This window comes from Ischnura elegans, chromosome 2, assembly GCF_921293095.1.
Source record: "Ischnura elegans chromosome 2, ioIscEleg1.1, whole genome shotgun sequence".
In the NCBI taxonomy this organism is placed as follows: domain Eukaryota; kingdom Metazoa; phylum Arthropoda; class Insecta; order Odonata; family Coenagrionidae; genus Ischnura; species Ischnura elegans.
Window position 1 is genome coordinate 102,401,042 of NC_060247.1, and position 27,164 is coordinate 102,428,205.

At 39.3% G+C, this 27,164-nt stretch overlaps 1 protein-coding gene across 1 annotated transcript in view; it reads left to right on the forward strand.

Annotated features, from left to right (window-relative positions):
- The window catches only part of LOC124154261 (protein PRRC2A), a 309,532-nt gene that overhangs the window by 21,486 nt on the left and 260,882 nt on the right, over positions 1-27,164 (forward strand). The window lies entirely within an intron of this gene.

The window sequence follows — 27,164 nt, forward strand, 5'->3', positions numbered from 1 at the left end:
ATTTTCCGTTAAATAAGAAATATTGGGGTGGGGGAAATTCGGTTACTGTGCAGTAATAACAACGTGCGCAAAAAACAATCTCTCAGCGAGGAATTAAAAAAGGACCTCGAGTGTCCGGACGGAAGAAGGTCCGAAGGGTATTCGGCGTCCGGGCAAGAGCGCGGTTGGGCTGGTCCTTTAGTCGGCCCTGAATTTTGCAAACGATAGATCACGTCATAACAGATATCACTTTTCATTGCGGCGTTAACATTCACGGCGTTTTTCGCGTACGTTAATTTTCTGTTGATATACGGCCAGTGATTTTCTTATTGTTGGCTTATTAACGGACCGTGAATTTAGCAAAATTGAGACCGTGAAAACCTTAAAAAAAACCGTGAAAACGTGAAAAATAACCGTGAAAACCTGGAAAAAGCCGTGAATTTCATTGTTCAGGTAGAGTGGGAACCCTGGATATACTCTCTCTCTCCGGGGCGTTGCATTTGGAAGTCGAAATTTCGTGGTCCATCGCAGACTCTCCTTCACTCTCTCGCATTTAAAACCCCTTTCGCTTCCAGCGCTAACAAAGCGCTCGATAACCATCCTCCTTCCCTCTCCCTCTTCCGTTACTTCCGTCTCCTCCTCTCTCTCCCATTCCACTCTGCTTCGCTCATATTCCCTCCATCCCATCTTTCCCCATTCCTCCTCCCGGCCTGCATCTCCCTCGTGGCCCGAGTCCCTTAAACCCAAACGCCTACCCCGCTTTAACTGAATACACACTCACATGAATAAAATGCGCCTCTTTACTACGCAGAAATTGAAGTCTGGGAAAACCCTTACCCCCTTGGATCTATAGTCAAATTCTCTAACTCCATGAATTATTCATGTTCCTCACATTTATTTCTTTCTCTTACTTCATCCTTTGCTCTCTCTTTGCGTCCTTATAGAAATTCTCCTCTGGGTTTTCCCTCCCTGCGGACTTCTCGATCTATTCTATATCTAAGTATCGCGTATTCCCCCACGTTCCTTCTTTAATGAATATTATAATTATGTCGATATACTGTGAGATCATATTTGTTTTTGTCGGTCTTTATGAATTGTATTTACGTTTTTACGCTACAAGTCATCGCGTATGGATATGGGTCATGCTTGCGTGACTCAAATTGTTTTACACCCGTCATTTCACCGATGTAAAGATTCTGGCGTCATCTCGAGGAAAATTTGCATCATCATTGAGAGGAAAAAGAAACATTTCCAATATTTCCAATCCCACGAAATGATAAACGCTTGAATCACCAGTCCTAAGGTGCATTTTCATTTCCTTTCTTAAGAAAATGCTGTGAAGTGCGAAAACCGGGATTTGATTTAAGTTAACTTAGTAATTTTTAAGTATTGAAGAAGTGCTAAGAAGGATGGGAGAAAAGAGAAGTTTTTTAAAGACCTTAAGCTAAAGACGAGACAACTTAGTTTGGCCACTTGCTGAGACATGATAGCCTGATTTAAACAATCTTTGAAGGACAGTTGGAAAAGAAGCAGGGCAAGGAACGGCCTCGAATGAGTTACATAGGACAGGTTGTAAAGGATGTAAAAGAGAAGAAATACTTCGCTATGAAAAGGTTAGCTGATAGGAGAATTGAGTGGAGAGCTAGGTCAAACCAATCTTAGGATTGTTGACTTATGATGATTAAAGATGGTGTTGATCAAAGTTGAATTTATTGCGCGAGCAGTATAGAATATTCAACTTGGTTGAAATTTAAAAACTTCACCACTTTATTTATTTGGCTTTAACTAGTAGCTCCACATCCAATACCACACTGTGACACATTAAGAACAGAGACCATAAAAACATCTTTTCATGCGTACCTAGAAAATGTTAATATGGCGGTAATAATAAAAAAAAATCTATTCTAAAACGCCTGTTCAAGTTAAAACCGTTGCGGTAATATTTTTAAAAAATACTATGGAATATGTTCAATCATATCTATTTCATTGAAATTGGGACTCCATTCTGGTACCTACGGCAAACGCCATTAAACCCATCTTTTTTCCCTTTTCCTCTGTTCATAAATCATCCGTTTCCTTTATCTCTCTCCTCAACACGATTTTTTGTGTCCACCTCCTCTCCTTATCCTTTCCTTTTTGCGTACGAATGGGCAGCATACTCCGGATTGGAGACGCAATTCCCTTCCTTCCATCTTCTTATTCGTCTTCGCCGTCCAAGGGATTTCTTACGCCACGCGTATTTTTCATCCCTCATCTGTTTCCCTTCTCATTTCTCCCTCCGTCTCGCATTTTTCCTTCCTTTCTCCGTTCCCTTCATCTTGATCGCTTTTTTCATCCATCTACTCTTTCGGCTTTTGCTCGATTTTCTCTTCTTCCTCGTCGACATCTTCCCTGGTTTTTGGTGGATTTCCTTAGTCCATTTTTTGTCTCCTCCTCCTCCTTTTTCCTTTCACGATCTTCTTTTCCCCAGCTGCCTCTGCATTTGAAGTATTATCCCAGGTTGATTGCGGTGGAAGTCGACGGTCAACGTGAGCATAGAGGTATTTACGCTGGTTAGTTTTATTTTTCTCCACACTTCCTGGAGCCTTTGACATCAGTGACCTTATTAGTGTATAAGAAACCTAGAATTGTTTTACTTACATGTAATCTCAGCTCTTCTTCCTTTTCTTTTCCCCAGATGTCTCCGTATTTGAAATATGATCCCTGGTTGATGGCGGTGGAAGTCGACGGTCAACGTGACCATATATATTTTTCCACGCATTATTTTATTTTATCTGCACAATCCGTTTTGTGTGAAACGTTTGTGGAATTGCTGGTATACTAGAATCCTATAATTATTTTACTTACTTTCAGTCATACAAGATCCTTTTCAAATGCTTCATTGCCTTATTTCCCTATCCGTCTTGAATTTTCATCGGTATATCTTGGATGAGGCCGATTGCTTCCATTTTTCCTTCCTTCACGTTTCGTAGTTTATACGTCTCATTCTTCGCATACCATTTTCTTCTTACTCCAGAGAAATATCTAATGAATTCCAAATTGCGGATCAATTGAAACTTCGCAGAAAATGATGGCAGACTTATTTTCAGTTCTGAGTTTTCGCTAGAGGAATTTCCTTCATAGAAATATGCACGGGTGAAAATAATTTTTGTTCCCTAGGTCTCAATAAACTCAAAATTCCATCTTTAATCGTCCACAACTCCTTATTCCTGTTATTATATTCCATTGAAGGGCCACGATCCTCAATCAAAACTATACATACGTTGCAGAAATAAAATTACTTTAACGTATTTTTTATTTTGAAGAATTATGAACACATATAATAAAGGCGCCATGTTATCATGGCCATATGACTTTTCGGAAATTTTATGAATTTTAAGTGATAAATACAAGAAAATATAAAAGATGCCTCAAGGTTTTATGTTGCGTGTCTTTTTTTCTCATCCTTTTTGGGGCTTCTGATCCTGTTCGCTTCTTTTTTCATCCTTCACTCATTCCCCCTTTTCGAATCCATCCCTTCTGCAAACTTTCTTTCTCGCAAAGCCTCCTCAAGACGAATACTCTCCATCCCTTTCCTTCTTCTGTCTTTCCCTCTCTCTCTCTCTCTCTCTCACCGATCCCTCCCACTGAGCCCCACTGCTGCTGCACCTCCTTCTTTCCCTTTACACACAGCGCACCCTTTCGCCTCTCCTCTCAATCTTCCCCCTATTCTCCAGAGCATCCCTAGTCCTTCCTTTCATCCTTTTACTTTCCCTCGTTCCCTTGGGGTCCAACGGTTACTCTCTCTCTCCTCACTCGACCACTCTTAATCCCATCTCTTACCTTCTTCATTCCTCCCTTGCCTCCAACTCTTTTTTTTTGTGCCTTACCAATTTCTCCGATTCCTCACACTGAATGCTCACCATGGATCGGTGAGAAGAAGAAGATTTACATAGAGGAGGCCCCATTCTATCCTATTGATAGTTGACTTATCTCGGTACTTTGTAATTGATTTTCATAAATCTCCGCATCCCTGCGGTATGTGCGGAGGTATCCACTTTTTTCCAACATTTTGTGGCATAGTTTTTGCATTTTATTTATTTCCATTCCAAGGAAAACAGCACACATTAGCATTTTACATCGGTGTTTATTGAGCATTTCGACAATTACATGTACACGAACAGCCCTTCCCTGGTTAGGGGAAACCTATCCAGGCGGGACTCAAACCAGCGACCTTTTATTTGGCAGGCGAGGCTTTTACCTCATAGCCACGGAGGCCGTCGAGGAAATGAAAGGGATACTATTGAATAGCTATGAATTTGATATATTAAATCATCGCGAATATAAATTTTGGTAAACAGCTCTGACTAAGGTTCATTTCTCCGCGAATTTTAGGATCGGTTCGGACCGTCAGCGACACGAGTAGCGACTTCCGTGAACGCACTTAAATGCATGGTGGGTAACAACGTATCTATAGAGGTCGGATTGAGGATTCTATTTTTTTAGCATTCGTGGATGAGAATTAAACCTCGTTTTCTTGTCGTAATTGACTGCTGTTGCATTTAAGTACTAGGTTCAAGTGTGCACAGCTACCTTGAAGCGCTGCGAAGATATTACGAATTGGCGCAGCTAGGTTTTCGAGTTGTCCTCCGCGTCGATTCATCTTCGTGACGACAGCTTCGCCGGCGTTACAGGAGACGCCTTCATGTTTGTAGATCAGGTTTCTTCTAACCTGTAGACGCCAGAACCTGACACACCTAAATACTTCTTAAGACTCCCGTAGTATTTTTTTAAGCGTTGGCATTGCGTCGTGGATATTATGTGAGGGGGTTAGAAGACAAGGGGTACAAGTGGTATTTTTTGTCAACAGAGGTAGGCACAGAAATTAGGTAAAGAAAACAAACGAGATCAACTATATTTTATTTGTGCACTGGATTCTCCAATCGATGTCTGCACAGAACAAAGAATCACTCGTATGGCTTGGCCACAAAGTTTTTGTACATTTACTCTGTCAATTTCTGTACATGTCTGTTCAGTAAAAATCACTTATACTCTTTGGCTTCTCAGCCACTCAGATGGGAAAATTTATGAGGCATGATGATCCATTAAAGACAGTCGGCTAAATGATCATTGGAGGGTGAGTAAGGCGAAGGAAGGCCTTAAATGAGCAATAACACAGAAGCTATGAAGGATGTTATGGGGAAGGAATACGAACATATGAAAAGGTTAACTTGTACGAAAGCGCTGATGAAAGTTGCATTAAAGCGAACTTGAGATGCTTGAATGTACGTGATGGCGTGAGCTAGGCGAATATTATAAAGAAACATGTAAATTCATGCTAGACTACGGCGATAGCGTGCGAAAGGATAGATGTATTCACATGATAATTCATGGTACTAATATACTTTAGTGATCGTTTTGTAAAATTTTGCTGGAGATGTTACAATTTAATATTTCTTTACTGTTCCTAAATGAGTTTATTCGCAGTCGTCAAATTTCCTAATTAATTTATATTATAGGTCGCCGAAGTAGTCTGCTAGTAATTGCTGATGGCTTTGCATTTTTGCATTATGATGTCCCGTAGATCCCTGATAAAATATAAACCACTATTTTTCCAGGTTTTTACCTTGAAAATGGCATAACATGTTGAAACCATGGTCGGTAGTGGAATTTTATACTAAAGAGTGGAAATTACTATGTGTAGTTAATATTTTGTCCTGGATGTATTATCGTATTTTCACCAAAGCAAACTTGAAGCGATTTCATATATACCGTAGATGTCCTTCTGCTGATGCTCTTCCTCTTTTTCTTTCCTTTCATTCGCTAATCTTCTTGCGATTCTTTATTCCTTTCACCAATTCCTTCTCCTTTGCTCATCCCTTTCCTCACTCAAAGGGATCGGGCCCTTTCCTACCCCGAGTCAGCACATTCCTTCTCCTGTGGTTACTTTTCTCGCAATCTCACCCCTATCTTTCCTCCCCTTGCGTGTCTACAATCTCCAACCACTCCCTGAAAGTCCCCGATGTCCTTTTCGTCGTGCGGCCGAACTTAACCTGAGTCTCGTCTTAAGTCTCGTCCTTTCCCACCCTTTGTCGCCCACTTTGATGTTAATTGCGATCCTGATGGAGTGGGGACGACCGGGTCCGATTCATTTACCTCCTCTTGACGCGGCGAGAGAGGGGTTTGGTCAGCGATTTCGTCGCTGGGGTAATTTAACATCGGTGACTCAATCTAGATGTCTCTTCTCTCTGTTTGCCCACCTTGCTGAGTGTTCCTTGTGGATACATTCGATCCCTCTGATGTTCCTTTTCACGTCAACGCTTCGTTTTCTTTTGAGGTCTTTCTAATGAGTGTTGGTTTTTTTTTATCTCCTCCGGTATTTACTCTTTTTGTACCAACTGTCTGTTTATCGGACTTCAACGAGGTGGGGCGATACTCATTTGGAGTAGGACTTCGTTTGCATTTTTGTTTCATTGTGAATTTGTTTATCTGAATCTTGTCTACGAATTACTCGAGACTCGCGTTTCCGTTAGGGGTTAAATTTTTTCGTCTCATACCGCAATATAAATATACCTTAATGATTTTGTTGAATACCGTATGGCTCGATTAAATGAATATCCTTTTTGGAGATTTTAGTTCTGGTTGATTGTTTTCATCGCTTGTTAACCGCAAATATCGATAAATGCAATGAAGAAGATATCGATAAATCGAGAAATTATCGATAAATGATGATTTCTCTAATCCCACACCCGGTAAGGTCTTACATATCACCTCCCAATGTTTCGATAAGCAACTTGACCATCGTTCTTAGGGCTTCAGGAATCCAAATGGAACCCGAGAAATCTTCCCTGCAATTGTTTGCCAGGACCAGACATTACATCGATAAATACTAATACTTGGCTTACTAAAGTAGTGGTAAATTAAATAAAAATGTTATTCGAATATATTAGTGAACCTAATAAAGTATATTCTTTCATTTCCAGCAGTGATTTCAGAAAAGATGGCAATATTTGTTGCGAGTGTGGTATTTTATTGTCAACGTTGCCCATTTTCGATTATTTTTACGGAATAAAATTCTAAAGACGTGACATTATGTTAAGACGTTCGTGAAAAATGACACAGAAAGTTTTACCTTCATATTTCAACCGCAGATTAGGCGATCATCGTCTGGAAAGAGGTAAAAAAGTATTTATCAGCATAATATTTTTAAGTATCCTTTATTTATGTATGTCTTTCCAAATTTTCTCTATTTTGGCTTTTCACTGCATTCACCGATAGTGTCCGCTGATAGTTTTATGTGCTCATCATCGTAAGCACGGATTTCGGTTTTGAGCGCTCTTTGGCCTTTTACATTCATCAATTAAGAACATTATCTGTACCCCTTAAAGTTTATCTTCTTCATTGCGTTAACTAGCTCTTCCCCGTTTTATTCTCATACTTTTTGGGTCCATGACTGAATATGGGTTGGCAACATCCCTGTTTTCATACGCTGGATGTGGCCATAGCATAGAAATCGCTTTTTCGTCCATGCAGTCTGTGAGTATTCTCATTATTTCTTTAACTCTTTCCGTAAAGATTTTGTTATATTAGGAAATCATCGAGCTTTTCCACAGAATTCTAATTCTCTGGCTGTTTGTACTCTTTTTGAATTAACGGTGAAAGCCCGTATATATCTAATACGTTGACTTAATTATGGAGATATTAATCGATATTAATCTCTTCTGGTGAATTATATTGATGAATTCTTCTTATGTTTGCAATCAGGTAAACAGTCGTATAGGCCGACGCACAGTGGGCGGAAATCGGAAAAAGCCGGACAAAATTACAAAATGGCTTTTTTTGAGTTATAAACTTGAAACTTCGCAGGTATACTCAAAAATGATTGAAATTTATTGATATGTACTTCATTTGACATAGATCCTACCCGTTACTGAGATACAGAGGCTCAAACGTGAGCAAATTTCCATAAAAACGCCCGTCTTCAATTTTCTCTGAAAATCTTCCAAAGTGAGTGAATGGTGAAGTTATGGGTGGATTCTTGCCGAATAAAAAACCACATAATCTGTTAGCATGGTGTTTTTTCTTTAATTTTCCGTAATCTTAAAGAATACAGCCCATAAATTCTTACCGTGCAGTAACAAAATGGCGGATACTGTTTTTCGACGAAGTTTTACATTTAGGTAGAGTTTCAAATAGGTTTTCGGCAAGGTCGCGCAGAGTAACTTATATGAGAGCATTGTTTGAAGATTTCTTGAGGTCTTTATTCAGTTTTCTTTGAAATAAGTTTGCGTCGCCGGAAATTACATTGATTTTTCGATCGCGCGGCAGGGTTCTTTTCCGCGCGTCGGGAGTTGGATTAGCCGCGCCGCGGTAAGGTTATTGAAGCTGTACGGGTTTTAACGCTCAACATTCACCGTTTTTATGTTTTGCTTCAAGACACCGATTCTCAAATGGTCTATGGTGAAGACAGTGGAGGTTTTTCATGCGATGTACTTGCACGTTTCATCGAAGTTCATTTCGTTATCTTTGGATACGATCGAAGACCATGCTTCTATTAAAAGCGTTCAAACCTCGACAAAGTGAGTTGTTTTCCTGGGACTCATACAAAAAGACCTACCAGAAAGATACCAGCTGAGACCCTTATACCTTCTTCAATCACCGATCCCTGACCCTCAGGATTCTAATTTCGAAAACGGTCGTTTTATGACACCCTGGAGTGGAGCCCTTGGCCGTCTTAACGGAGGTATTTCCATGGGAACTTCTACATTTTTAAAAACGTGTATCATACCCTCAGTTCTACTTTGACATACAGATTACCATGTCTTTACTCGTTTACCATACGTTCCTCCCCGTGTACGCATTAGGGCATTGGATAACCATAGGTTCGACATATTTATTATTTCTAAATTTTACATAGGCTTCATCCGCCATTCCATAGAAAATGCCACCTCACATTATTACATTACTTGATATCTACAAAATAATATTGGAATTGGTAAAAAAATCATTCACTCGGTAAAAAGTATTTGCTCCATTATTTATCGCGGAGGCTGAATTTAAGACAAGGCCATGATGCTCTGAAATTTCTCAACGACTTCCTGACAAAACGCATTCTATGGCCATACCTTAAGAAATGGGTAGAGAGTTCTCGATATAATGAATGATTTTTGTGTCGATACAAAAGTTGGCTCGCTGACTCTATAACATTTCCAGAATTTGTTATGCATCACTTTCCCGATACTTCAACGACAGCCGGTTGAGTATTGTATTTTTGTAAAAATCTATTCCTCTCAAATTGATTGACTAAATAAAATTCCCCCTGTAGCTTCATGCTACAAAATTTGTATTATATTTGCCAGGCATTCCAGGGCGGCCAAAAAAATGTCGCACCTAATGTGTTAGATCACGCAGAAGAAAATTCAAACTTTAAAAACTACTGCTACTACTGCTGAGCTTGCTCTCGCGGAATCTGTGAGTTTGAGAGAGAAGGGAGACACTGCAGCAGCTCACCTAATTGCAGAAATAACAACTGCGACCCCTACTCGGGCTAAGAGAGTTCTTTCAAAGTGTAGGACGAGTGAAAAGGTCCACCCTGAGATGACAGTGGAAGAGGCACTGTCATTAATGATTGCCTCTGATTTGACCAAGCGTCAGCATGGGTCTTTTCGTAGGACAGCTCTGAGCCATGGACACGAATTGTATCCCAGTTATGATAGAATAGCGATAGCAAAAAAGGCAGCTTATAACGAAGGAATTAAAATAACTGAGACCATGTGCGAAGTAAACCTTCAAGCACCACTGAACCACACCATATTGGGAACAATAGCCTGCTTAGCCACCACTTCCACCTCTCAAGAATTAAAATGTGTGGTGAACTACAGATTAATCTCTAAGTACGGTTTTGATGGAAGTTCGGGCCACTCTCAATATAAGCAAATGTGGCAACAAGTGGATATTTCAGATAAATTCCTAGTCATGAGTTCCCTTGTATCTCTTAGTTTGATTAAAAAGCAGCAGGTAACAAAGGCGCTACAGGTAACGACTCAAGTTTCCACTTTCTCTTGGTTAATTACATTTATCTTTAAACTTTTGATAAAGAATTTGAATTGCATCGGAGGCACTTCTCACATATAGGCTCTACAATTTTAGATGACACTATCTGGGGAAATCCACTGCCGACGTCGACACGATTTTGTCATCCCATCCGCTTTAGCTGAAAAAAAGAGACAAAAGAAGTTACAAAATCAGAAAGACATTACCTATATCGAAAGGCAGGTGGATGGCCTTAATGATTTCAACTCTGGATTTTACACGATCAAGTTCTCTTTACTACTGATCATGATCAACGGAAAAGTAATGCTTACATTGCTTACCTTATTTTCCTAATTTTTTCTTAATCTTAAAACCTATTAACCTTATTATCCTACAGGGAAGTATAGTCATTTCGAAATTAAGAAAAACGATAGTTTTAAGTTTGCAACACACTGAAGGACAGCTGAATCATGGGGTTCTAAATCTGTGGTGCAATAGCGTCGGGTATGAATAACTTAGGAGATGTAAAATATCGTTCACCTGATATCGATAAATATTCTATTGGTTTGTGTACGCTGCACTGCCACATATGATTTTCTGAATGCATATTGGATATGTCGTATCGATTGGAATTTAAACAGTGGCATTTGATAATTTTAATTTTAATTTATTTTAGTTAGGAAAGGAATGCTAAGAAAATTTTCAGCTAAATTTGATAATATAAATTAAAATAACTATTTTGAAAAAGATGTTCGGGGATTTATTCAAAAACGTACTTACAGACAAGTGGAAGTTTGAAATTTCTACGCTCCACAAGCAAATTAAAATCACTTTCACAAATTCTGCGCACTCAAGAGAACTTAACTTTCCTTCACCACAGTCAAAGTAGAACTGAGGGTATGATACACGTTTTTAAAAATGTAGAAGTTCCCATGGAAATACCTCCGTTAAGACGGCCAAGGGCTCCACTCCAGGGTGTCATAAAACGACCGTTTTCGAAATTAGAATCCTGAGGGTCAGGGATCGGTGATTGAAGAAGGTATAAGGGTCTCAGCTGGTATCTTTCTGGTAGGTCTTTTTGTATGAGTCCCAGGAAAACAACTCACTTTGTCGAGGTTTGAACGCTTTTAATAGAAGCATAGTCTTCGATCGTATCCAAAGATAACGAAATGAACTTCGATGAAACGTGCAAGTACATCGCATGAAAAACCTCCACTGTCTTCACCATAGACCATTTGAGAATCGGTGTCTTGAAGCAAAACATAAAAACGGTGAATGTTGAGCGTTAAAACCCGTACAGCTTCAATAACCTTACCGCGGCGCGGCTAATCCAACTCCCGACGCGCGGAAAAGAACCCTGCCGCGCGATCGAAAAATCAATGTAATTTCCGGCGACGCAAACTTATGGTTAGTGGTAGTTTTCTGGGGCCAAAAAATAGCCAGGTATAGTGGACCGAAGCAACGCTCGAGAGCAACCCTTTTTTGACCCTTTTCTCGGGCTCCCAGGGATAAGCCGTGTCTTCGATGGACGGTCGTCACAGCATGAGGTTACCCTTGCCGATATGACCTGTCGTAGTACATTTTTTACTTTACTAATGCCAATACTTAGAGGTAAACAAATACACTTATCATACTCATTGCCGTTGAGCGATTAAATGCGTCTTTTGATTGAGGTTCTACGATGAGAAATAAGGATTTTACGAAAAGTGATCAAATTTACGCCGATGGCCTCCACCGAATTGGCAACGCCGAAATTTTGTACGTGGAGGGGGGAACGCGAAAAGCTCCTTTTTCTCCCCCACTCCAATTTTTAGCTTGTCCACGTGTTCCAGGAATTCTGGTGACGAGGTTTCTCAAAGGTGTTTGGCAAGGTGTGAGTTTTCACCGACCTGCACTACTTCATTTATTCTTCTACATCTGCTAACTCCATGCGAGCAGCCTCTCGGGTCTTTGGCAGGGGGTGACCAATCACCAGCATGCAGCATGTAAAAGAATCCCCACTAGCGCGCTCCCCAATGGAGCAGTGGATAAATAAAAGCATGCTATTTACTTCTACGTAATACCCTGCGAGCCAAATCTAGGGGGTATGGCACGGGGTGATCAATCACCAACATGCAGCATGCAAGAGGACCGCCGCATGCACACCACACGGCCCAAAAAACGTTATGCATGCAAAAAAATTATGCAACCACATTTTGTTATAAATGATATTAAAATTAAGAAACATGCATTAAGGTGTACTTAAGCTATTAGGCTACACTGCAAGTCATTTAATCCATTTGTTAGTTCTAACGCTGACGTTATTATCTCTTATCGATCGTGGCAAAAGTACATTCTGAATTTGTCTGTTCTACAGTCTATCTCTCTTATTTTTTCGTATGATTTGATCTACCGTAGTATATTGGCGTTCGTAAGATACAGCTAACTTCGTAAGAAAAGACACTGCTCTGGATTTTATTAAAGGGTTTAGTCTATTTTTTAATCAATGGTCTGACAGAGATTCCCATCCGAGTTTATCTAAGAGGTTAGTTACAACAACGAGACCACAGTAAGGAATTTTCACGCACCTGACAGCTCTTCTTAGTACGCGTTCTAACTCTGTTTTTATGCATGTTTCATGAGGATCACAGCACTGATGGTGTATTTCAAATGAGTCTAACGAGGGAGAAGTAGCTTATTTCTCTAACTTTGCCGCCACACTTTCCCAGTATTCTTTTAACAAAACCCAATTTACGATTATCATGACCTGTTATTCCCCGAATATTAATATTCCACGATAGATCATTATTGTGTCTAACTCCTAAATATTTATGGAATTTACAGTATCAAATTTGGTACCCTGGATGAAATATCTTTGTTGCGAGGAGGGTTTTCTCCAGAACTCATTACTGCGCATTTTTTCCATATATAACTCTAATATCCACGCATCGAAACATGATTGGACTGCAGTAAGGTCGTTCTTTAAATCATCCCAATCTTTACTGCAACGGATTTCCATGTAAACTGCAGCATCGTCTGCAAATAGAGGAAGTTTAATGTCTACTCATTCACCAATATCGTTGATATAGCGAAGGAAGAGGATTGGGACTAAGACACTACCTTGACGGACACCAGAAGTTACTCTAGCCTCGTCGGAGACTGCACCATCTACTACTACTCGTTGCACGCGAACGCTCCAATGTTCTGTATCCAGGAAATTATATAATCATATACGCCGTAAGATTTCAGTTTTATTAATAACTCTCCGTTTTTTGAAATTAAGAAAAATTGGGTGCGGGAAAATGCGGGATAACCCAATTGTATTTTGGTCTTATGTTAGGGATGTTCAAGGTTAATGATCTACTGTATGTTACCAAATAAACGTTAATGGAGATGTGCAAAACATATGCGAAAAATTCAATTAATTAAATTCCTTATTCAAGAGCGAATTCACCAAGTCTTCTTATGACTCACCCGAGACGGTTGACCATCTCTGCATACGAAAGATTCCGCCTCTTCACATTAGTGCCCACGAAGAGGAATTTTTTTTAAAATCGCTCAGTTCCTATAGATCACCTTGTCCAGACGAGGTCGCCCTCGTATCTGTAAAGAACTAGCCTCAAAATGTATCCCCTACTGGCAGCTAATATTCAGAAAATCCATTGAGCAATACGATGAACCTAATGACTGGAAAATTGCTAATGTAACGCCAATATTTAAAAGTGGAGACAAGGAACAGCCATCTAATTACAGGCCGATATCTTTAACGTCCATCTCTTGCAAAGTCCTTGAACACATCGTAGTCAGCTCGGTAATGAAACACCTAGACGCGCAAAACTTATTAATGGGAACTCAACATGGATTCAGGAAAAGCAGATCGTGCGAAACTCAGTTAGCGCTTTTCGCCCACGATATTTTAGTCTCCGGGGAAGACAACATTCCAGTAGACGCGATTTTGCCTGATTTCAAAAAGGCATTTGATAAAGTACCCACGGAAAGTTAATAATAAAACTGAAATCTTATGGTCTAGAAGAAGATGTCATTTCCTGGATTAGAGAATTTTTGAGCGACCGCGTCCAAAGAGTAGTATTAGACGGTGCAGTCTCCAATGAGGTTAGAGTCACTTCTGGCGTTCCTCAGGGTAGTGTCATTGGCCCACTCCTATTCCTTCTTTATATAAACGACATTGGCGAAGTAGTGCAGAGTAAGTTACGATTATTTGCAGACGACGCTGTAGTTTACAGAGAAATCCGTTCCAGCAAAGATATAGATGAACTAACGAATGACCTTGGTGCTATCCAAGCTTGGTGCGATGCTTGGCAGTTAGAATTAAATTTTGAAAAATGCGTGTTAATGAATTTCTGGAAGAAGAATAACTCCCTACAGCGTAACTAAATTCGGGGCACCCAGTTAAAGGCAGTTGAATCCGTGAAATATCTAGGGGTTAGACTCAATAATGATCTATCGTGGAATAAACAAATTCGAGAAATAACCGGTCAAGCTAATCGTAAAATGGGTTTTGTTAAAAGAATATTAGGAAAGTGCGACGACAAAGTGAGAGAAATTAGCTACTTTTCCCTCGTTAGACCACATTTGGAATACGCTGCCAGTGTTTGGGACCCTCATGAAAAAGGCTTAATAACAGAGTTAGAACGCGTGCAAAGAAGAGCTGCCAGGTATGTGAAAGATCGTTACGATAGTCTTGTTAGTGTAACTGACCTCTTAGATAAACTCGGATGGGAATCTCTGTCGGACAAAAAATCTCTGTCGTAGATTGAAAAATAGATTAAACCTTTTAGATAAATTCAAGAGCAGTGTCTTTTCTGACGAAGTTAACCATATCTTACGGACGCCAACATACTACGGAAGATCAGATCATATAAATAAAATAAGAGAGATAGACTGTAGAACAGACAGATTCTGAATGTCATTTTTTCCACGATCAATAAGAGATTATAACGGCAGCAATAGAACTCATAAATAGAATGCATGACTTGTAGTGTAGCCCACTAACATATGTAAATATTAATGCATGTTTCTTAATTCAATTATTATTTCTAACAGCATATAGTAGTACAGTTTGTTAGCATACGGGACGTTTTTTGGACGGTGTGGTGTGCATGTGGGAGTCCAAATGCATGCTGCATGCTGGTGATTGATCACCCCCTGCTAAACACCCTAGAGGTGGCTCCGGGGTATTATGTAGATGTAGAATACTAATGAACTTGTTCCATGCTTCGTTTACCCCAAGGTTGAGAGTGGCGTCTTTGAAAACAGTGAATGAGTTCGACAAGTACTGCTTTAACCCTTCAAAAATTCGCCTTATATAATAAATAGACCCTTCTCGGCATAGGTTTTCCATCGGAGACCATACGAAACTTTCCATGCACTGCCTTGTGGTCACTTATACCAGCCACATCCTCAGTTCTAATAACGAGCTCTAGAATATTCGTAGCTAAGAGTTCTAGTATATTGTACCCCTGGTAGGTGTATCTACTGGCTGAGTAAAGGAATTGGAATATAACGAGTAAAGCAAAGTTTCACACAGGTCCTTGTCTTTCCCTCCATTTTTAAATCAATATTTTCCCAGTCGATCGATGGAGCATATAAATCGCCGCCAATTATGGCACAATTTCGATTTTTTTTAGAAGTAAAACGTCTTATCGGGCTATCTAACTCTAAAACTGAATCTAGACTTGAATCTGGTGGTCTATAATATGGGCATGTGAAGTATCTCTTAGCTGAGCATTCGACTGAGCACCAAACACTTATCAATTCACTATCTCCTAAGTTCTCGGCTCTGCTTGTGATATCATTCTTGACTGCTATGAATACTTCTCCTCATGTTCTCGTTTTACGGTCCTTTCTGTACATCGAATATGATTTCGGGAAGATCTCTCGATCATTTATTTCATCCGATAGTCAACTTTCAGTTTCTATGATTACATCAGCTTCTGTTTTTAGAATTTAATGGGTGAAATCAGCAACTTTGTTCTTAATACTACGCCAATTTACAAATACGATCGATAAAGCTTCTATTATACGTGTTTTTGTGAACTTTTCTGATAGTTTAACTTTCTTATCGCATACTATGTCTGATTATTCTGATGAACTATCACTATTTTGACAAAGGCTGTTTTGAACACTTTATTGCTGTTTGAACGGAACCCTTGACCCCATGATTTACCACATGTACACCACACGGTCATAAAATGTTTGTCTCATTCCTGAAAAGGCAATACTACCAAAGGCTAGTTATTCCTGACCTGCACTACTTCATTTATTCTTCTATATCTGCATAACACCATGCGAGCCACCTCCAGGGTGTTTGGCTAGTGGTGGACAGTCACCTGTTTGCGGCATGCAAAAGGATCCCCACAATCGCGCTCCTCAATGGAACAATGGAAAAATTAAAGAACGGAATCTACATATACTTAATACGTGCACATTCATGAAAAGGAAAAACCTGGCAGATCGTTGCTGTACCAGTTCAAACTTTGTTTTTTAGCGTCTTTCATGAGGATACGAAACACTGGCAGCGCATTTCAAATGGGGTCTAAGGAAGTAGAAGTAACATATTTCTCTCCCTTTGTCGTCGCACTTTCGTAGTATTTTTTTAACAAACCAAATTAACGATTAGCTTTACCCTTTATTTACCGAAAATGTGTATTCCAAGATAGATCATTATTGATTATAACTCCTAGATATTTTGCCGATTCTAATGTCTCCTACTAAGTAGTTACCCCGAATGAAATATTTTTGTTGTGGGATGTGTTTTTTCTTCATGAAATTAATTCATACGCATTTTTTTTTTCAAATTTAATTCTAGCTGCAACGCCTAGCGTCATGCCTGAATTGCATTTATGTCATTCGTTATTTCACCCTTATTTTTACTGCTACGTATTTCACTGTAAAATACTGCGTCGTCTGCAAAAAGTTGTAGCTTACTGTGAACTTCTTCACCAATGTCGTTTATATAAAGAAGGAATAGGAGTGGGCCAATGACAATACCCTGAGGGACGCCAAAGGTGACTCTAACCTCGTTGGTGACTGTACCATCTAATATTACTATTTGCATGCGGTCGCACAAAAGTTCTTTTATCCAGGAAACATCTTCATCTAGGCCTTATGATTTCATTTTTATTATTAACTTTCCGTGGGGCACTTTATGAAATGTTTTTTTTTAAATCAATAAAAATCGCGACTACTGGTACGTAGTTCTCTCCGGAGACTAAAATATCGTGGGAAAAAAGCGCTTACTGGGTTTCGCATGACCTACTATTCCTGAATCAATGTTGAGTTCTCATTAACAAATTTTGCGCATCTGGTTGTTTAATAACTGAGCTGACAACAATGTGCCCAAGGACTTAGAATGAGATGGGCGATAAATATATCAGTCTCCAATTAGATGGCTGTCTCTTGCCTCCACTTCTGAATATGGGCGTTGCATTGGCCATTTTCTAGTCATTAGGTTCATCGTATTGCTCAATGGATTTTCTGAATATTATCTGCCAGTAGGGGATACATTTTGAGGCTAGTTCTTTACAGATACGAGGGCGACCTCGTCTGGACAAGGTGATCTATAGGAACTGAGCGATTTTAAAAAAAATTCCTCTTCGTGGGCACTAATGTGAAGAGGCGGAATCTTTCGTATGCAGAGATGGTCAACCGTCTCGGGTGAGTCATAAGAAGACTTGGTGAATTCGCTCTTGAATAAGGAATTTAATTAATTGAATTTTTCGCATATGTTTTGCACATCTCCATTAACGTTTATTTGGTAACATACAGTAGATCATTAACCTTGAACATCCATTCCAAATGTGGTCTAACGAGGGAAAAGTAGCTAATTTCTCTCACTTTGTCGTCGCACTTTCCTAATATTCTTTTAACAAAACCCATTTTACAATTATTCTAGGGGCCGTGGATAATACGATAGGTACCCAATTAGTTAAAACGTGTGAATACTGAACCGCGATGGTACAATGCTTAAGTCCTTAAAGCTCTGAAGCGACAGAGAGCAATTCACGCTAAAATGAAAAAGACACATGCGGGACTCACTTGTGAGATCAGTGGCGTAACTATGGGGGGGATAAGAGGGATAGATCCTCCCCCAAAGCCTCAGAGAAATAAAAATAATATTCAAAACTATTGTCTAGTTTTGGCTTATAGTAAATTTTAACCTAACTTTTTAATGAAACCCAAATTTTAAGAGCTAAAATTATGTAAAATGTGTTTGCAGGCATGTCATTTTTCCAAAATTTTCCTAAAAGGGGGGTGGGTGAGTGGGAGATCGCCCTTCCCTATCCCCTCTCACCCCCCCCCCCTAAAGCTTATTCCTAGTTACGCCACTGTGTGAGATAATACAAGATATGCTTGAAAATTATAACAAATTGAAAAAAGAGACGAAGAAAACACTTGGGGAGGCGTTGAGTGTATTCAAAACAAAAATATTGGGCGAATATTTAGACGACAACTCTAAGGCTTTCTGGTCATATGTAAGGGAGGTACACAGAAATAGCGCTACAGTCTCTTCACTCATAAATGAACGTGGCGATAGAGTTACGAACAATCGAGATAAAGCTTATCCCTTAAATAACTTTTCCCGTATTGTCTTCTCTAATTTTACGAAGAATATATCAACACCTCTACCTCGACTTTACCAAGAACAATTGCCGTCTATCTGTATTTCAAGCAGTGGTTTAGAAAAACAACTCTCCTCTATTAATCCAAAGAAATCGACAGGCACTGATCTCGTTCCAGCTCGAGTGTATAATGAATCAGCATCAGAGATATCGCCTTACATGAAGATAGTGTTCGAAAATTCTGTAGCAGAACACAGTCCCTAAAGATTGGAAAACAGCGAACGTCACGACTATATTTTAAGTTGGGGATAGGGGAAAGCCTAGCTATTACCGTCCGATTTCACTCACTTCCATTTCTTGCAAAATATTGGAAGATAATATTTTCAGTTCGATAATGGGCCATTTAGATTGCCAAAATTTGTTAGCAAAAGACCAGCACGGGTTTAGAAAAGAGAGGTCTTGTAAAACTCAACTTGCTCTTTTCGTTCACGCTATCTTAGCCGCAGGTGACAGACATGTTCAAGTCGACGCCATATTTTTAGACTTCAGAAAGGCATTCGATAAGGTTCCGCATTTAAAGCTGATTCAAAAGTTGGAAGCATACGGCATAGATACACACGTAATTGGTTGGATCAAAGATTTCCTAAACGATCGCGAACAGAGGGTTGTTTTGGATGGTGTTAGCTCGGATACAATTCAAGTTACGTCAGGAGTACCCCAAGGATGTGTTATCGGCCCTCTTTTATTCCTTCTTTACATTAATGATATAACCACCGTGGTCATTAGCAAAATCCGCCTGTTCGCAGAAGACGTAGTTGTATACAAAGAAGTGTACGACCATAGCGATAGATTAGCATTAGAAAAGGATCTCGTTGCCGTAAATGACTGGTGCAGTACTTGGGAGTTAGAATTAAATCTTGAAAAGTGTATGGTGATGAATTTTTGGGAAAAGGATATATCTTCAATAAGGAGCTACACCGCTGACGGGATTCCATTATCAAATGCCGAATTCGTTAAATACTTGGGGGTTACCATTACCCGGGATCTCTCGTGGGGTAAACACCTACGTTAAGTACCAGGGAAAGCTAACCGTAAACTGGGATTTGAAAAAAGAGTTCTCGTTAAATGCCCAAAAAAGGTGAAAGAAATAAGCTACCTGACTTTAGTGAGGCCTCACTTAGAATATGCTGCTAGCGCTAATGAAATAGGACTAATAGCAGAAATCAATCGAGTACTGTGCAGGGCGGACGGATTTGTGATGAGTTATTAGGACAAAAAGTGCTGCCTTTTCTGTATGTTACACGAGTTAGGATGGGGATTTTTACAGGAGCGTTGATCGAACTAAAGAGTTAACTTACTTAGGAAATTCAAAGTAGATATTCTTTCGGACGACGTGAATCATATCCTTCGTTTACCGTCGTACTATGGTAGATGTGGTCACGAGAAGAAAATAAAAGAAATAGACTGCAAAACAGAGAGCTTTAAAATGTCATTCATCCCTCGTACTATTAAGGATAGCAGCGTTGTCTCAATTAATAGGATTAATGGCGACACTCGCTAGGATGACTCATTACATATCTTTTTCCATAGCTCTTACCTTGAATTTATTTTCTATAGGAATTACTAACCATTAGAAGTTTTTTTTATTAATACGCATGAATATTTTGGAAGTATGCGTAATATTTCTATGACCGTGCGGTGTGCATGTTGCGGTCCTCTTGCATGCTGCATGTTGGTGATTGATCACCCCGTGCCATACCCCCTAGATTTGGCTCGCAGGGTATTACGTAGAAGTAAATAGCATGCTTTTATTTATCCACTGCTCCATTGGGGAGCGCGCTAGTGGGGATTCTTTTACATGCTGCATGCTGGTGATTGGTCACCCCCTGCCAAAGACCCGAGAGGCTGCTCGCATGGAGTTAGCAGATGTAGAAGAATAAATGAAGTAGTGCAGGTCGGTGAAAACTCACACCTTGCCAAACACCTTTGAGAAACCTCGTCACCAGAATTCCTGGAACACGTGGACAAGCTAAAAATTGGAGTGGGGGAGAAAAAGGAGCTTTTCGCGTTCCCCCCTCCACGTACAAAATTTCGGCGTTGCCAATTCGGTGGAGGCCATCGGCGTAAATTTGATCACTTTTCGTAAAATCCTTATTTCTCATCGTAGAACCTCAATCAAAAGACGCATTTAATCGCTCAACGGCAATGAGTATGATAAGTGTATTTGTTTACCTCTAAGTATTGGCATTAGTAAAGTAAAAAATGTACTACGACAGGTCATATCGGCAAGGGTAACCTCATGCTGTGACGACCGTCCATCGAAGACACGGCTTATCCCTGGGAGCCCGAGAAAAGGGTCAAAAAAGGGTTGCTCTCGAGCGTTGCTTCGGTCCACTATACCTGGCTATTTTTTGGCCCCAGAAAACTACCACTAACCAACTTATTTCAAAGAAAACTGAATAAAGACCTCAAGAAATCTTCAAACAATGCTCTCATATAAGTTACTCTGCGCGACCTTGCCGAAAACCTATTTGAAACTCTACCTAAATGTAAAACTTCGTCGAAAAACAGTATCCGCCATTTTGTTACTGCACGGTAAGAATTTATGGGCTGTATTCTTTAAGATTACGGAAAATTAAAGAAAAAACACCATGCTAACAGATTATGTGGTTTTTTATTCGGCAAGAATCCACCCATAACTTCACCATTCACTCACTTTGGAAGATTTTCAGAGAAAATTGAAGACGGGCGTTTTTATGGAAATTTGCTCACGTTTGAGCCTCTGTATCTCAGTAACGGGTAGGATCTATGTCAAATGAAGTACATATCAATAAATTTCAATCATTTTTGAGTATACCTGCGAAGTTTCAAGTTTATAACTCAAAAAAAGCCATTTTGTAATTTTGTCCGGCTTTTTCCGATTTCCGCCCACTGTGCGACGGTTCGGAAGACGACTTGTCTTCCATTTTCAAGGCGGGTAACTCAATGAAAGTCCATTTTCACACTCAACTTTGGCAACATTTCGTGTGAAATTGGACTTTCATAGAGTAACACGCCTTGAAAATGGGTGATAAGTCTTCTTCCGAAACGTCGGCCTATATGACTCAGTTAACCTAGTTGAAAACACGAGAAGAATTCATCAATTATGGGAATTTTGGTCGCACGACTTGTATTCCTAAAACTTAATGTATACTGTTCGAAGGAGAAATTGATCGCTGATATGGATAAAATCCTTTTTAGATTTATATGATATAATCGAGAGGAAGACGTGGTAGTCTATAATGAATAGATAGCAAGGCTGCTGATCGAGGTGTGTCGGGTTCAATTCCTGGGCGAAGCCTTCGCATCCCCATCATTGATCTCGAAGTGAGAGATGGCCCAGTGAAAAGAACTGGCCCCCTGCCCTAAATGTGTGAGTTTCACATGCCTCAGTCAGGAGTCAATTCAGGGAAGGGGGGTCAAAGGTGTAACGACCCCCCCGAAATTTTATGAAACATTTTTATTTTCCCCAAATTTGATGCTGAATCCGCCCCTGGGCTTCGTCCGGGTTGAGCTCTATCGTTACCTAACCAGACCAGCCTTTCAGTAGAAACACTGCGTGAGGGACGATATTATCTACTCGATATACTTGATATTCGTGTGGTTAGGAAGGTCAACAAAGTTTGAGCAAGAAATTATCCACTATGTCTATTTTTATTTGCTGGTGGTAACTTCTTCGGTAGCAAAGTTTTGACTTAGACATAGAATTTTACTCTGATCGAAGAAATGTTTACTCTCGCTAACTTTAAAGCAGTTTGGGTTTCACCGTGTCCAAGAAAAATGTTCGGCAAGCCCGTGAATATCTATAGTGTAACCTTCGAGTCAATCACTTTTCCGTCAGCTATCACAACGCCTACCCTTTTCACATTTTCATGGGCCGTCACTCTAAGGGAATATCTTCGCTCAGGAGAGGATGTCTGAGTGAAAGGGTGCTTCTTTATCGAATACGTGTCTCTCTTCTTTTTGCTGTTTTTTTAAGCCCAGCAATATCACTTTTATAGGCTGCCACCACGCTTACCTTTACGGTTTGATATTCTTCGTTGGCATTTTTATCGACAGGGTTGCCTCGTCAGAAACCATATCGGTGTGCAGCTTTCATAATCCCTGATTTGTAAATATCTGTTTAACACTTCTATGGGAAAGGAGAACCATTAAGCCTATCGTTTTATTGATCCGCGCAGCGTATTATAGAAGAGCGGCATTTCATTCATTCGAAGAAGTTAGGTACTTTCTCCTTTTAGGGACATGAATTGCAAAAAAATATGGAGCGACATCCTTATTTTATGACTAAAATTCAATGACCAGTCTGTATCTGTTCTTGTTTTTAGCTCGAGTCAGGAAATTTTCTAACTGCATTTCAAGTGGCCTTGTTGGGTGTGGCGTCATTTTCCAAATCACCGACTCAACGTTTAACTTGCCAACCAAGAGTTTCTCTTTGGTTTCCCGAGAAATGAATTCGCCGTAAGGAATGAAATGGTACCGACAGAGTAACTGCAGTCATACTCGTTTGGAATTGATTTATAGAGGACGCTGTTGGCCATGAAACCAGTTTTGACTTGGAAAAAACATGAGGGCATTTAATGAATAATACAGAAGACGCATCTATTTCATTTCCTTCGAAATGCTTTGGATAAAAAAAGATGGTTCTGAGCTTGAAGTGGGTCTTCATGGAGTGATATATTTTTCTTTCATGTGTTCAAGGATTGAACGTTCACATGCTAGTAATAGACGAATATTTTTTGGTAGCGCGAATACACCTGTATGTAAACAGAGGAGATTATTCTCAGAATCATGGAGGCTATTCTTTTTCATGGTCTCATTTTCCCTATTATGAAACTGAATAATTCCGAATTTTGGTTCATTGGATACGATGATGTGTGCAACTGATGCAGTTCCGAAGTTTTTTTTCCGTATGGCACAAAGAAGGGTTAAGGAGATGTGAATATTTCAAGCATGCCGAGTGAACGTGGATGAAATTCATTTTATGGGCAGGAGAAAAGTCACCCGGATCAGCCCTTTGGGATTCATCTTTTTGTGTTAAACTGGTGCTCGTAATCCCTGAAATCCATGAGAATGCATTTTTTTTACCTTAAATCGCCGTAAAATTTCGATGAGTATCACTGATTGAAATTAATGTGGTGGGAGCTTATAGAATATAGCTTTTAGTTTATGATGATGAGGGATTTAACATAGAAAATCCATATATTAAATTAAATTTATTAAAAAAGTTAAGTATTTACCACGATTTATTTTTCCGTGACACGCCTTAAATTTGAAATACGGCCTGTTATAACGTTATCTTTTTCCCAAAATGTGGAAAATATTCGATTTGTGATGCTCTTTTCTTATCCTTCTTCCTGGAATGTTATGGTGAAATATGGTTAGTGAATTTTGCTGTTGGTGTCCAAAATCACTGCCATTCATGGATCCAAGAATAGTCAATTGGTACCCAGTGGAAGGGACGAGCTAAGCAATATTTACTATCGTCGATTATTCACCCACGAAGAAATTCAATAAAATCAAATGGCCATACCTTTATATTGTAAATAATGTAGTAGATTTGGTGCATATCACTTTGCAGTTATTTTTTTCATTATTTTTGTTTAATATCTAATAATTTAAGCATTATCTATTAAGGAGATAGTGAAAATGTCGAAAAAATCGCACTATCATTAAAAGCATTTTTTTAAGTGCTAGTTTTTGTTTTTCTTGAGCTAGGCTTTGGCAGGAATTTTATTTCGGGAATGCCATCTACTTTTATCCAAAAATTGCATGGAACGGTGTAGCGAAGATTAAGTACGTACATCACTTTGCTGTTGCTTTTAATTTTCTTTGTTTAATATATTGCTAAGGATATAAACATTAGCCTCTAAAGTAAGTGACAATGACGAAAAAATGTCGCTTTCATTAAAATATTTATTTTTTCATTAGTACCAGTTTCTCTTTTCCTTAAGCTACGCCTTTTCTGGGATTTTATTTCGGGAATGCCATGTATTTAGCTGATGGTGTCCGAAATAATTGCTCGGAACAGTGAATGGAAGATTAAGTAGATCATCTTGCAGTTATTTTTCAATGTTTTTGCTTAATACAGTAGGATAAGCCTCTAAAGTAAGTGAAACTGGCGAAAAAAGTGCGCTTTCATGGAAAATATTTGTTTTATTCGGTCTCAGTTTCTCTTTTCCTTGCTTGAGCTTGGCCTTTACTGGAATTTTATTTCGGGAATTCCATGTATTTAGCTGATGGTGTCCGAAATAATTGCACGGAACGGTGAAAAGAAGATTTATATTGAAAAACTTCCTTTTCCAAGACAAAAAGGAGAAAAGGATGGCATGCCGAGAACTTCTCCTCTGTGCCCCCGGAGAAAACTTTTGGGAATCGGATACAACTCTCGGAGATACCAAGACGAGTTTCAGTCTGCTCACTTTCCTACTTCCTCCCTCTCTCCGTTGTCTTCCGGCTGCTGTCCACTCCCTTGGCTTCTTCCAACCCTCCCTCTCTCCTCCATCCAGACCGAGCTTCCGTAAGTCCTTTTTTCCCTGCTTTGCGTCTCTCTTATAAGGGAGAGATGTCCTTTTACCGCCTTCATTCTCATTCCAAACGTAAGATATATACTTATCGATGGCTAATTTCTAATAACACGTATCTGAAAAATAGCAACTTTTCAGGAGAGAAAAAAACTATAATTTTTTCTAATGATAAGCTAAAATTAAAAACAAAAAAAATCGTAAAACTGAAAAAGAAGCATGCATTTGCCAACAAAAGAGTTGCGTTTTGCTTGAATTATATTTTTTAATGTTATTACACTTAGTTTAAGATACATGTGTCAAGCCGGCCAAATTTTGAGATACGTGTTGTTAGAACTTAGCCATCGATATATCGACCTTCCTAACAGTAAATCGTCAATACATACGATTTTTAGTCGTGGTACCTCAGAGGTTTAACTTAAAAATGTATGATTGTGACCATATGTATGCACTAGTTACAGCTCAACACGAATCTAAGGTTTGGCAGCAAAATGCTCGGATGAAAGAACTTGTTTTTATTGAAGTACCAAGTAATTTTACTTTTTTTTCGGTTAAACCACATTTTAGCTCGGATTTCCGAAAAAAAAGTTGGAAAAGTTGCCATCATCATCAGTCGTCAACAATGCTAATATTAGTAAAATTGGAAATTGTAATATCTCCACTGAGTTTTATTTTGACACTAGTGTTGCACATCAGGTTGCAAATTACTTTTACAAAATACAATTAAACGATCTTCAGGCTTAAATTTCATACACCTCTTAGATGTTAATACATTAGAAGAAACAGTAGTACAATGTTCCTTTTGATAAGATTGAAAATTATTCATTTGAATGGTTTTATAACACAAAACATCAGATGAAGGAAAACTCTCCAAACCACCAATATTCATATTAACATTATTGGGTATCCTTGCGAAGCAAATAGTGAGTCAATATGATCCTTGTGCATTATGATCATTACCAACAGCAAAGGTGTACTTGAATCCAAAAAGAGTTCCAATGGTATCAGCAACCCAAACATTGACAGCTCCAGAATGATTAGCTTTCAAAACAGTACAATCCTTGATTATTTTTCAACGCGTAGTGTCAAAATAAAACTCAGTGAAAAAATTGCAATGTCCAATTTTACTAGTATTAAGAACTTCCACAACATCATGCCTCACATCATACAAGATAATCCTAGGATTGGTTTGACGCAGCTCTCCGCTCAACTCAGTCATCAGCTAATATTTTCTCACCCACTTATTTCTTCTCTTTCACATCCTTCTTTAACTGTTACATATATTTTGTTGGCGGTCTTCCTTTTCCATTCTGGCCAGTGATCTTTATAACTCACATATATGCTCTAATAAGTGCTTAACACGAATGAAAGGTTTGGAAGCAAAATTCTAGAATAAAAATAGATTGTTTTTACTGAAGTGCCGAATATTTTGCTTTTTTTTCGGTCATCATCATCACTGGTCAACAATTTTAAGATTGGTTTGACGCAGCTTTCCACTCAATTGAACTATAAGCAAATCTTTTAACGCTCCGTATTTCATCTCTTTCATATCATTCTTCAGCTGTTCCATATATTTCATTCGAGGTCCTCCTATTCCGTTCTCGTCATCTACTCGTCCCTCGACGATTGTCCCCATCAGACCATCATGTCTCAAGACACAGCCGATAAGGTTGCTCCATCTTCTTGTCAAGGTTTTCACGAGGCTCATCTTCTCTCCTACTCTTCTTTGGACTTCCTTATTATTTACCTGTTCGATCCATTTGATCTTCATCATTCTTCTAAAGCACCACATTTCCTCACCTCCACCCTTGAGTTCTCCGCAGTTATCATTGTCCATGCCTCACCTTCCACCAGGGGTGCCGACTTACAAAAAATATTGGGGGGGCCCAAACCGGGGACCTTGCTTCGGTAAATTTTATAAGTAGTGAATTTTAAGTTTTTTAAGCATTTTAGAAGAGTCATATGATCAGCATTAGAACCCTGATCACTCGAATCTCGATATCTGGACGCTCCGGGAAAAATCGACAAGCCTGACACATTTTTCCTCACA